At 38.3% G+C, this 14,115-nt stretch overlaps 1 pseudogene; it reads left to right on the top strand.

Annotated features, from left to right (window-relative positions):
- Positions 1-13,190: 13,190 nt before the first annotated feature.
- On the top strand, positions 13,191-13,839 carry LOC147787519 (secreted RxLR effector protein 161 pseudogene; annotated as a pseudogene).
- The last annotated feature ends 276 nt before the right edge of the window (positions 13,840-14,115 follow it).

Raw genomic sequence — 14,115 nt, 5'->3', positions numbered from 1 at the left:
ATCTAAAGACTTTAGTTTTGAGGTTCAGGGTCCTAAGTCCTAAAAACTTACGTCTTTATTGGTATTTTAATTTTTATTCTTGTCTTAGGCTTAGTCTTGTTCTAAGTTCTTTCCTTAGTTCTTCTTATGTTCCATAAGACATTTCCTCTAACATTTATGGTATGAGTCATGAAAGCGAAAATCTGTGTCTAAGGCTTCATTCGTTCTAAGAGACACAGTTTGTACTTACGTCCAAGGTTTCTTGTGTTCCAAGCAACATAGTCTGAACCTGCATCCATGGTTTTATGCATTTCCTGCGATACAACCTAAAACCTACACCCAAGGCTTCTTACAATCAAAGCGGTGTAGTCTAAAACCTACATCCAAAACTTTTTACGTTTCAAGTGACTTAGTATGAAAAACTACATCAAAGGCTTCATACATTCTAAGCGGTGTAGTCTGAATACCTACGTTGAAGGCTTCATATGTTCTGAGCACCGTAGTTTAAATATCTACACCCAAAGTTTCATACGTTCTGAGAGATGTAGTTTGAAACCTACATCCAATACTTTTTACCTTCCAAGCACTGCAATCTGCAAACCTACCTCCAAAATTTGTTACGTTTCAAGTGATGTAGTATGAGTCATAAATGTATTGAATCATAGGACATGAAGACCTTGGACATTTATTCTTGAGTGGTACCAAGTATTCTTCGTTTCTTAATTCATATACGGCTTGTGGTTGTCTTTTCCTTGGTTCTTGTCCTTAGAACATTACATTAGTTTCATGGATTCTTAGGTTCTTAATTCTTGAGGCTTAAGTCATAAAATAATTTCTACTCAAATCTCATAAATTAAGAATTCATCATAATAACATGCATGGTGAACGAATAACATGCATGGTGAGGTCATATTATTTCTTAAAAATTCTAGAAAAGTCTGGTCAGGGTCACAAGGATTATTTCCTTTTAAGTCTTAACTTTGCCCCTAATTTGGTTTTAATTCTAAACTTAGATCTAAGTAACTTAAACCCCAATATATAGATCTTTTATGTCCTCGTGCATAAAATTTTATTAAAGTTTTAAGTTATTTGGAGGGTAGGTGGACTTTGAAATATCGAAAGGTAACCTAGAGTCACTTTAGTCATTTTATCTATAAGTCTTGATTTAGCCTCTAAATGTGTTCCAACTATTTTGAAACTTTACATAATCCTTGACCATGGTGAAACAAGGTCGTGTACAAAATTTCATGTTATTTGGAGGCCATTTAAGTCTTGAACTCAAGGCAACCGTCATGGGGGCATTTTTATAATTTGCATCATTTTTTGGTTTAGCCAATTATCTTTATCCAATTGCCCTCAACATGTCATATTATCTTCAGCCTTAAAATTTTATGGGCAACATTCTTCATTCAGTGAATTATTTTTTATGTTACTTATTTCTCAAGAAACATGCTCGGACCTTTTATTATGGTTCTTAGTATTTTTCTTTCATATTCCCGTAATCCATGTTTAACTTAAGGTTCATACTAAAAATCAAACGGTTCCTATAAGTATTTCTTAAGAAAAGTTCTAGATAGCTCTATACCTTATTATTAGTGTTCGGGACCTTGATTTTCGAGCTTGCGGTACTTGAATGACTCCAAATTTTCTTTGACAAACTCTTTAGAGTGTCTATTTTCTAGAACCATAAATTTTGTTATTAAAGAATGATTCAGGAAGAGTGTTAAAATTTAGAGAAAAAAAAAACTAAGGGATTGTTGGATTTTAGGCTTGCGTGGCATGTTCGGTTGAATCGCCCACGCCGTGGTCTTCTTCCTTTGAAAGAAAGAAGATTGATGTGAACCATTCTGAGCATTTCTCAACTCAATTTCATGAAACCTAAAGATATAATTTCAAGGTAGATCTAGAGACTAACTTCTTACCATTAAGTGTAGTGTAGCTTGAGTTATAACTAGTCGAAGTTGGATAAAAATAGGGTTCTGCGCATGGAGTAAACCCACTGAATTTTCTAATTTGTTGAAACAATTAAGGTACTTCTAGGCCACGAGTTCTTCACAAAAGTTCGTCCTTAAAAACTCATTTTGGAGGGATGAATTTATATGTGTGGCCTTAATTTTAGATTTCTTCCCTCGGTCTACCACTTGCACCATAACGCAAAAATGAGATTTCTTGAGCAGCAAGATCCTTACATCCTTAGGCCATGACACCTTCATGAATATTGTCTATCTTAGTCCCCTAAAGTTAAAGGAATCATCAATTTGGGATGAGAAGAGTTATAGCAAGAAAATATAAACTTACCCCAATTCTTACTCGAAAATGAATTTCTTAAATTGGACACTCTAGGACTTATTGGTCTTTGAGCTCTTCTATGAAAATGTTTCTTGGATGTTGGGATGGATGAGCAGTGACGATTCTCATGTAGCCATGAATTAGAAATTCAAGTTTCTTCGAGAGCCTTCAATGGCGGATTGAATTGGGTACATACGTTAGGTGCATTGTTTTGTACTCGATTTTTCTACCATACTTGCAGATAATCTTATTTAGATGGTTTCTTTAAACAATTTTGGAAGAAAATTGTGGACTGTAGCTTTCAGATTTAGAAGAAATCCAAGAAAGGGGATAAGGCAACCCTAATCCTCAATCCAACGATACTAGCTTTTGTTGAAGCAAGAACCCTTTAATCAAATATATTAACATCTCCTTATATAAAATTCGGATCAACCAATAGATTACTAGAATTAGATTACCTCTTAAGAACATTTATTATGCTTATGCAACATCAGTCTTAGATGAGAGTTTTATTAAGTCACTCATTAGTGTTACAAAGAAATTTGAGGAAGTAACACTCTCCTTCAAGATGTTTATGCACCACGATTATAGGAGGAAATATTAAGAGGAAGCTTTGAGGTTGTATGAGTAAAGTGGTCAATGATTGGATACTTTAGTAAGATTTGGAGTCAGTAACTTAAAAGATAAAGTAATATATAAAGACTAATCAGGTCATGATTTAGTTAAAAGGAAGAAACCAAATCACCTTCAAGAAATTAGAAGGTTTGAATTAAGGTCGAATGTTATATCTAAGTTATTCCAACATTAATATCAGCCTGAGATCTGAGCCTTGAATCTACTTGAACTTTTTTAGTTATGGCCTGGACAACTTAGCAGAGTTGAGGTAGACCAAGCCATAGGCACATGAGCTACTAAGTCAGGACTTCACACTCCTTACCATTTGTTTTAGAATGCAATAGCTCTAGTTATTAAGAGGAAAGAATGAGCCTATGCGACGATATATTGAATATTAAGAGCTGATGCAGATAATTATTAAAACAAAAAAAAAAAAAACATGCAATCATGTAGAAACAAGCATATGATCGAAGAAGGCAAGGTTAAAAGGTTTTCTCTAAGTTCGACATAGTTGTGTGAGTTAGAGTGATGTTGTTGGGCTCATTAATTTCTCATAACTTAAGTAATTTTCATGAATTAGATATTTAACGAGGTTTCTAAACTTGTTTTATAATAGTGTTCATATCGATTATAGGAGGTTAATCAGAGAAAAAAAAATAACCAGATGAGCCCTTAAGCCAACTTGATACCTCTATACAGTGAGCGTTGTACCAAACTCTCCGATCGAGTAACGGTGGAAGAGGTGACCGGAAGACTGTGCAACGTCGAGCAGAGGAAGAAGAATGCCGCTTCAGATGTCAACAAGCAAGGTCATCTTCTCCTCACTGAGGAGAAATTGCTTGCACGCCTGAAGCTTCGGGTCAACTCCGACGAGAGAAATGGGTCCACCAGCGATAAAGGCAGCAAGAAGCAGTGGAAAACCCGCAGGCGCATGTGTAGGAAAGAAGGGGATCAGAAGGAGTCGAATGATGGCGGACCAATCCAGTGCTTGAATTGCAGGAAGAAGGGCCATCTAAGCAAGAATTGCTGGAGCAAGCTTAGGAACATGGAGAAGGCCCATGTGGCTGATGGTGTTAATATAACACATGCAGAAGTAATTTAGATCTTAGGCACTTTTAGAACATTAATTATAGTATATAACTAGCATGTTCATAAGTATTAAAACTTAATTAGTTTAGATACTAACCTTTTGTAGTTCAAACTTCTTTTTCCTCACGAACCGATTTCGAACCACCACTAGTGTCTTCTCCACTATCCTTCGACCTTAGAACTGGATTGTGGAATCCGGTGAGTGACTAAACTTGGGAGGGATTTTGTATATGTGAAGAGAGTGTTTGTGAGAGGTTTTTCTCAAGGTTTTCCACCAAGAAGAAGAAGACCTTCCATGTACCATGATCACTCTATTTAAAGAGTCATGTTTGCATGTTCATGCAAATTTGAGATCACCAAATTTTGACACTTAAAATTCCACTCAAATGTTTGGGATTATGTGGCAAGCATGCATGTTTGAGTTAACCAAATTTTGACACTCAAAATTCCACTCAAACTGTGGGATTTATTTGGCAAACATGCAAGTTTGGTTAAACCAAATTTTGACACCTCAAAATTCCACTAACATGGATTTTTTCATTAAATGAAGTCAACATTTTGATTTTCTTCATTTTAATTCAACAATTAATTTGAATAATTAATTTCAAATTAAAGTAATATTAAATGATTAATTAAACTATTTAATTAATATTTAATATTAATTCAAATGTCAATCCCAATCAATTTCGACACATAATTGATTAAGATATTTAAATCTTATTTAAATATTTCAGATTCTCTACTTTTGTTTAATTCGTAAATAAAACAAAAATGTGGTTAAATATATCGTATATATATAGCGCATATTCCCTAATTTGAGTTCGAACACTTCGAACTCACTCGTCACACTGTTCTATGGTTTAGTCCGATATGAGCTAGCAGAGGGACCTAATAGACCTATAGATCATGGGCTCCAACGATCCAAGATTAACCGGTTAAACTCATTAACCTTATTAACCAACATTCATTAACGACTAGGACACTCCACTATAGCCTAGTAGTTGCACTCCCCTCACTATAGATATATTTCTGTCCATTTGATATAACCATGATTAGTAAGTCGATCCTTCAAAGGTTGTTCATAACTAGAGCTGGGTCAATTTACCGTTTTACCCCTGAAGTTACTTCTTATTCCTTATGTCTCACTGATCCTCTAATGAACAATTGGTTTGTGATCCAACCAGTAAACCGAATCCCTCTCAGGCCAATGAGAGGGTGGGGCCCCTTGTTCAAGACCTGGAGTCATTGTTTAAGGGAACTACCTCTCTTCTATCCCTAAAAGTGGGTAGGAGTGAATTCCATCTTGCACCCCACGTCCCTAGCCATTCACCCAGTCTTACCCCTGAAATGGGAGGCCTATTGAGTTGGCGAACTAGAGCCACTCTCACCCATGCAAATCTAAGGATAATTCCGAATAAACAGGAGTTCATGGTTAGCTCAGGATTAAAACCGAGTTACCTAGGTTATCAAATGAAAAGAAAATCAGTCTCAACAGTAAACGACATTATAAAGTGAGAGTGGTTTTCTTCATGGTCCGATCTTATGCAATACTCATTGCATAGGACGCCCCCACTCACATGTCTCCACATGTACAATTTAGTGATCACATTGTTTATATCATATACAAAAGTGGGGCCGCATCCATAGTGTCCACAGAATAAGGTACTCAGCCTTATCCTTATACTATAGATCATTTTGACTATATACTTGAACTTGATTCACTCTTATGTCTCTACATATAGTTCAAGTAATCATACTATAGCCAGAGTGTTCTTAGTTTATTTGATTTAGATTAATGATCGTAAAGTTCACTTTATTCAATAACAATCTTTACTGAATAAATAACAGTAATAACTTTATTGAAAATAGAATATGTTTTTGTTTACAAACTATGAGTTTTAGGACATAAAAATTCAACAGTGGCCTGATCCGAGGAGGAAGAACCAACTCTTTTCATGGTAAGAGCATCGGTCTTATCCGACGTCCTTAATTCGGATTCCAAATCTACGGAGGTAATCGACGACGGCGTAACTGCTCTGATGAGCGTTGAACCCGAGGAAGAGCTCCAACTGGCCATGACAAAGGCACCGACTGGAGAGCCAATTCAGCTGAAGGAGGAGCGAGTGTTCACTCAAATCGGTGAAATAAGTGAGCAGCAAGAGCACCGACGATGAGTCCTTGACATAGGGGCAACAAACAATATGACCGAGGCCAGGTCTGCATTCTTCGAGCTCGACTTGGGGATTCGCTAGACGATGAAGTTCGACGATGGCTCCGTCGTCGAGTCGAAGGGCGCGGCACCATCCTGTTCGTCGACAAGGGAGGCGAGCACCACAAGCTGACCGGCGTCTACTTCATCCCAAGGCTTAAGGCTAACCTTGTGAGCCTAGGTCAACTCGGTGAGGCCGGCTGCTTCATCTCCATCGAGCGCGGGCTACTCAATCTGTGATGATTGACGACATCTGCTCACGCAAGTTCGGCACATGGTAAATCACCTTTACATCCTGGAGTTGGAGATAGAGCAACCGATCAGCCTCTCGGCCAGGACCGAAGAAGTAGCTTGGAGATGGAATGCAAGGTGCGGGCACCTAAGCTTTCCTACTCTACAAAAACTACACAAGGAGGAGATCGTGCACGATTTGTTTGCAATCGAAGGCGTGAACAGGATGTGCGAAGGGTGTCTCATCGGCAAGCAAAGGTGCTCCCCCTTTTCGTCTAAAGCATCCTACCATGCTAGTGAGCCGTTGGAGCTCGTTACAGTGATATCAGTTGGCCCATCAAGTCGGCGACCCCAGGTGGCAAGACCCTCTTCCTCCTGCTTGTCGATGACAAGAGCCACTTTATGTGGCTAGTCCTGCTGCAAGTGAAGAGTGAGGCGAAAGAGGTGATTAAGCACATTCAAGTTACGAGTTCTGCGCATGGACCGGGACCGAGAATTCTCCTCAGAGGTTTTGATAAGTACTGTGACGAGCTTGACATGCAGCGACACTTAAGGGCGCCCTACTCCCTCCAGCAGAACGGGGTGGTGGAGCGCCAAAATCAGACCATCGTCGGGATGACAAGATCACTGCTGATGACGGCAGGGATGCCCAGGAGGTTCTGAAGAAAAGCGGTCATGACGACCGTCTACCTTCTCAATCGATCGCCAACACAAAGTATCAACAGGAAGACGCCACACGAGGCCTAGTACAACAAGAAGCCAGCGGTACACATCTCCAAGTGTTCGGCTGCATCGCATACATGAAAGTCACGCGTCCCCACCTCACCAAGGTCGATCCCAGGGGGCTGAAGGTCATCTTCATCGGCTATGAACCTGGGAGCAAGGCATACAGGCTCTATGATCCTGCAGGGGACGAGATCACGTGTCGCGTGACGTCGTCTTCGATGAGAACACCTTCTGGCAATGGAACAACGTGACCAAGGAAAATGAAAACTCAAATTAATTGATGGTGGAGTACCTCGTCACCAAACCGGGAGAAGGAGTGTAGCATCGTGCACTATCACCACCGCCAACAGCTGCACAGGGCACGCCTACTCCAACACCGACCGCAACTCCTACTAAGCCCCGTGAACCAGTGGAGTTCACAACACCACGTACTGCGGACTTGATACTGGATGCCGATCACGATGATGAATGTAACGCCCCATTAGGTTTAATATATATATGTATTAGAATAAAAATAACAAAATAAAGAACATGGTTTAATATATATATATATATATATATAGGAACTGACCACCTCTCCTTCAATCTCTCATCCCCTCCCCTGAAATACCTCTCTCATCCAGTATCAATAATTCATCAAACAAAATAGAAACGGAAATAAAATATTTTCTGGAGGAAAAAAATGCTTATGATGGAGAGATGGTTAGACAATAATGACCGAGAGATGGTTAGACAATAATGGAGAGATCAGAAGAAGGCAAATAATGGAGAGATGGTAGGCAGATAAAGGAAGAGAGATGTCATTTGGAAAGGTTAGTAGTCACATTTACCTTTTCCATTTTCGGAAGGATATTAGCAATTATTTCGATCTGAGTTAGAACTTTAGAAATTATCAGTTTCTGAATTAGAAATTATCTATCCTATAAAGAGTCTGGTCAAAAAAAAAAAAAAAAATAGTTAGATAAGAAAGAGAGGAAGATAGTGAAAGAAAACATATTCAAATAAAAAAAAATGGAAAACAGGATAAAAAAGAAAGAGAAAGGGGAAGATTGGGAAAACAGATCAAAAAATAATAATAATAATAATAATAATAATACTAATAATAATAATAATAATAATAATAATAATAATAATAATAATAAAAACAATACATGGAGAGAAGAAGATAAAAACAATACATGGAAAGAGGAGAAGATTATATTTGGAAATATAAAAGCCAAAAAAAATATATGGGAATAAAATAACTGCTGAGCAGAATTAAACGATTAAGAGAATTAAACGATTTAGATTTAGATATGGGAGTAGAATTAAACTCTTTGTAAGAAACTATTAAAAGAATTAAACTCTTTGTAAGAAACTATTAAAAGAATTAAACTCTTTGTAAGAAACTATTAAAAGAATTATAGAATTAAACTTATTGAAGAAACGGATTAAAAGAGTTAAATTTAGATACGGAAGTAGAATTAAACTCCGGGTAAGAAACTACTTAAAAGAATTCTAGAATTAAACTCCTTCAAGGAACGGATTAAAAGAGTTAGATTTAAATTGTTTAAAATAATGAGATAGGGAGGTAGAATTGAACTGCTTAAAAGAATTAGAGTTAAAAAGAAAAAAAGAAAAAAAAAACAAAAGAGAAATTTTAAGAAAGAAAAGAAAAATAGAACCGTTTGAAAATGGCAAGTACTGTTCAGATGGTGTACTGTAAACAGAATTGAAATATAACATAAAGTGAGAGAATGAGAATGGAAGATATGAGAAATTATTATATTTGTATCTATAGGATATAACATTAAATGTTGAACTATCCAAGCCGCTTGAAATATTAATAATATTGACATATCTTTAATTTAAGTTTTAAGTTTTATTATTCTATATAATTTAGAAACAATGAAAACATGGAACTCGATTTTTATTGAGGCCGTTTAGAGCCGTATTTCACACTGTTAGTTGGATTATTAATTAAAATGTGAAATACTAACAAAAGGTGACGAACGATGCGATAGGAATCAAACCTTGGCAACATTTGGTGTAGTTCTCGAGGAATGGGAGCTTACATTAAATAAATTAGGGAATACTTCGGCTAAGGCCAACTAGGTAAGTGGTCTTACTATAGGATAGGCTAAAAACTTGTATGAGTTATGATGATGTATGAACTATGTCGTACGATGCGACTTATGAGTTATGATGATGTGTGGGTTACGATACTTGATGATGTGCGCAGTATATATATATTTTGATGAATGACGTACTTGATATGTTTGATGCACTTTGTGGCAATATGATGAGTATGATGATTGTGTGACGTTTACCTTAATCTGATGATGTTTTCCATATTGAGCATGATATATGATGATGAGTGCCATATTGCATCATGTCGTTAGATCGACATAGGACACAACCCTAAGAGCGTGAAAATGATATTAATATAAATATCCACGAGTATGTGTTACCTAGAGTAACAAAGAGGTGAGACTAGAGGGTTGTGTCAGAAGAGACATTATGATGGATTTAGAGGGACCTCATGCATATTGTATGTTCATAAGCATATGGCTACTTCCACTAGAGATGATGAGTGCGGACGCGCACCGTATGATGAGCGCGAATGCGCACATGTGCGAACGCACATAGATGAGGGTGTTCATGAGGCGCATGACACTATGGGGTTCCGCTGACCTCCGGACGTCGCTACAGATTAGCTTGACCAGAGGGTCGAGGGGGTGTGCGAGCGCCCTGGGGATTCACACTCGCACGTGTGAGTCGTGTGTAGGGAAGTACTAGACATCCAATTTGTCCGAGACTGGAGGCCTCCCCTAAGATGATTAGAGATAGGTCCCTAAATCATGATTGCATGTGTTTGCATTTGCATGGCCCCCTATAGTGGGGCCACTTACTGAGTATTCTTTGAAATACTCAGGCCGTGTGTCACATAATTTTTCAGGTAAAGGCAAGGCGCACTTGTACGGAGGACGGCGACATCGCGAGCAGAGACTGTGACACGTGCATAGGGTAGACTTATATTTAAATTCTTAGTTTTAAGTTAGAATATGTTGTTTTACCTTCCATTTGTTTTAAATTATTTTGTATTTGTTTTTATTGTCTCTAAATTTTAGTATTTTGTATTTAAACACGTAAGACCATGGCTGTGTTTTCCAGAGAAAAAGTTGTTTTAAACGTTTTTCAATGTTTACATTATAAATGATGTTCATGTAAGAGTTATATTTCTGCATTATAGATGAGCATGAGACGTTAGTGGCGACTCTAGATATGTGGAAATTTAGGGTCGTTACAGTTTGGTGGCCAGGTACCAGAGGATTAAAGACCTATTAGGAGGAGGTGAACCACCGGGACTGGCGGCGTGCGTGCTCAAAGAAGAGGCGGCCGAACTACATGCCATTAGCATGGATGAATCGAACTCGTTTGTCGAAGCAGAAAGGAACCCGTGCTGGCTAAAGACAATGCAGGAAGAGATGGTGTCCATCACTGAGAATAAGTTGTGGAGTTTGGAGGACATGCCATTAGGACACCGAGCCATAGGGCTCAATATGTGTTCAAACTGAAGCGTAACGAAGAGGGAGAAGTGTGAAGTACAAGGCCCGTCTGGTGGCAAAGGGCTACGTCACGAAGCAAGGACTGGACTTTGAAAAGGTATTCGCGCCAGTGGAAAAGTTGGAATCTGTTCGCCTGTTGTTGGCGATTGCGGCACATTACTCTTGGGAGGTCCACCACATGGACGTGAAGTCCGTTTTCCTCAATGGAGAGCTGAAGGAGGCCTTCTACGTTCGACAACCACCTGGCTTCCTGGACAATGACGACTCCGGCAAGATACTGCGCCTGCACAAGACACTCTACAGGCTTCGGCAAGCACCACGAGCCTGGAGTGCAAAGCTCGACAGTACCCTACTGTCGCTGAAGTTCAAGCGCTGTGCTTCTGAGCATGGCATGTACACGCACGGCCACGACGAGCAGCGGCTGATTGTGGAAGTGAACATCGATGACTTAAAACTCATAGTTTGTAAACAAAAACATATTCTATTTTCAATAAAGTTATTATTGTTGTTTATTCATTAAAGATTGTTATTGAATAAAGTGAACTTTACAATCATTAATCTAAATCCAATAAACTAAGAACACTCTGGCTATAGTATGATTACTTGAACTACATGTAGAGACATAAGAATGTAGAGACATAAGAGTGGATCAAGTTCAAGTATATAGTCAAAATGATCTATAGTATAAGGATAAAGCTGAGTACCTTATTCTGAGGACACTATGGATGCGGCCCACTTTCGTATATGATATAAACAATGTGATCACTAAATTGTACATGTGGATACATGTGAGTGGGGGCGTCCTATGCAATGAGTATTGCATAGGATCGAACCATGAAGAAAACCCCTCTCACTTTATAATGTCGTTTACTGTTGAGACTGATTTTCTTTTTATTCGATAACCTAGGTAACTCGATTTTAATCCTGAGCTAACCATGAGCTCCTGTTTATTCAGAATTATCCTTAGATTTTCATGGGTGAGAGCGGCTCTAGTTCGTCGACTCAATAAACCTCCCATTTCAGGGGTAAGACTGGGTGAATGGCTAGGGACGTGGGGTGCAAGATGAAATTCACTCCTACCCACTTTTAGGGATAGAAGAGAGGTAGTTCCCTTAAACAATGACTCCAGGTCTTGAACAAGGGGCCCCACCCTCTCATTGGCCTGAGAGGGATTCGGTTTACTGGTTGGATCACAAACCAATTGTTCATTAGAGGATCAGTGAGACATAAGGAACAAGAAGTAACTTTAGGGGTAAAACGGTAAATTGACCCAACTCTAGTTACGAACAACCTGTGAAGGATCGACTTACTAATCATGGTTATATCAAATGGACAAAAATATATCTATAGTGAGGGGAGTGCAACTACTAGGCTATAGTGGAGTGTCCTAGTCGTTAATGAATGTTGGTTAATAAGGTTAATGAGTTTAACCGGTTAATCTTGGATCGTTGGAGCCCATGATCTATAGGTCCATTAGGTCCCTCTACTAGCTCATATCGGACTAAACCATAGAACAGTGTGACGAGTGAGTTCGAAGTGTTCGAATTCAAATTAGGGATTATGTACTACATATATACGATATATTTAATCGCATTTTTGTTTTATTTACGAATTAAACAAAAAGAGAGAATCTGAGATATTTAAATAAGATTTAAATATCTTAATCAATTATGTGTCGGAATTGATTGGGATTGACATTTGAATTAATCTTAAATATTAATTAAATAGTTTAATTAATCATTTAATATTACTTTAATTTGAAATTAATTATTCAAATTAATTATTGAATTAAAATGAAGAAAGTCAAAATGTTGACTTCATTTAATGGAAAAATCCATGTTAGTTGAATTTTGAGGTGTCAAAATTTGGTTTAACCAAACTTGCATGCTTGCCAAATAAACCCCACAAGTTTGAGTGGAATTTTGAGTGTCAAAATTTGGTTAACTCAAACATGAATGCTTGCCGCATAATCCCAAACATTTGAGTGATATTTTGAGTGTCAAAATTTGGTGATCTCAAATTTGCATGAACATGCAAACATGACTCTATAAATAGAGTGATCATGGTACATGAAAGGTCTTCTTGGTGAAAAACCTTGAGATAAACCTCTCACAAACACTCTCTTCATATATACAAAATTTCTCCCCAGTTTAGTCACTCACCGGATTCCACAATCCCGTTCTAAGGCCGGAGTATAGTGGAAAAGACACTAGTGGTTGTTCGAAACCGGTTCGTGAGGAAAAAGGAATTTGAACTACAAAAGGTTAGTATTCAAACTCATTAAGTTTTAATACTTATGAACATGCTAGTTATTTACTATAATTGATGTTCTAAAAGTGCCTAAGATCCAAATTGCTTCCGCATGTGTTATATTAACACCATCAACTACCTCGACATCGAAGTGCAACAGAGTACTACCGAGATCACCATCAACCAAAGTGCATATGCGAAGAAGCTGCTGGACACCAATGAAGGCCCAGCTCCAGTTAAGAAAGGTTGGCACTATGGCTGCAGTCGACGCCACCAATTATCGCAGTATTGTCGGGAGCATACACTATCTGGTAAACACACGCCCTGACCTTGCTTATTACGTTGGATACGTGAGTAGGTTTACGGAACCACCTAGGGAGGAGCATATTGTGGCTGTCAAGCGCATCTTGCGCTATGTGGCTAGAACCAGAGGCTGGGGTGTGAGATTTTGTGCAAGGAGAGAAAAGGAGAAGCTTGAGCTGATTGGCTACAGTGATAGTGACATGACTGGTGATGTTGATGATCGTAAAAGCACCAGCGGAATGATTTACTTCCTCTCAAGCGACGCGATCTACTGGCAATCATCTAAACAAAAGGTAGTTGCTCTGTCCTTTTGTGAAGTAGAGTACATCGCCACTTCGACGGCGACCACACAGAGGGTCTGGCTTGCGCGACTGATGGAAGAACTCATCGAAAGAGAAGGCGATCCACCAATGCTATACGTGGACAACAAAGCTACGATCTCCCTAATTAAAAATCTAGTTTTGCACAACTGGAGTAAGCACATAGAAATCAAATTCAACTACATTCGGGAATGTGCAGATCGGAGGCTCATCAAGATTGATTTCATCCGAACAGAGGAACAGCTTGGAGACATTTTCACCAAATCTCTGGCGAGCATGAAATTTGAAGAACTACGCTCGAAGATCAGAATTCAAACAATAAGGTAGATATATACAACATAGCTTTTGTGAATAGATGGTTAGATAAAACCCTATTTTAGGTTAAAGTCATTCTCATTTTTAGTTACTATTTTTAGTTAGACACAATTAAAGTCACTTCTTTTCCTTCCTAAGATATAATTATTATTTAATTATTCCAACGGAATGATAAACAATATCATTGGGTGCTCCAGCAGAACCTGAAATACTGTCTCTCTATTGTGTTTTTCTGTTATTT

This window comes from Cucurbita pepo, chromosome 17 (assembly GCF_057944985.1).
Source record: "Cucurbita pepo subsp. pepo isolate OVF chromosome 17, ASM5794498v1, whole genome shotgun sequence".
Taxonomy (NCBI): Eukaryota; Viridiplantae; Streptophyta; class Magnoliopsida; order Cucurbitales; family Cucurbitaceae; genus Cucurbita; species Cucurbita pepo.
The sequence above is the reverse complement of the archived record's forward strand: the minus strand, read 5'-3'. Positions and strand labels throughout refer to the sequence as shown.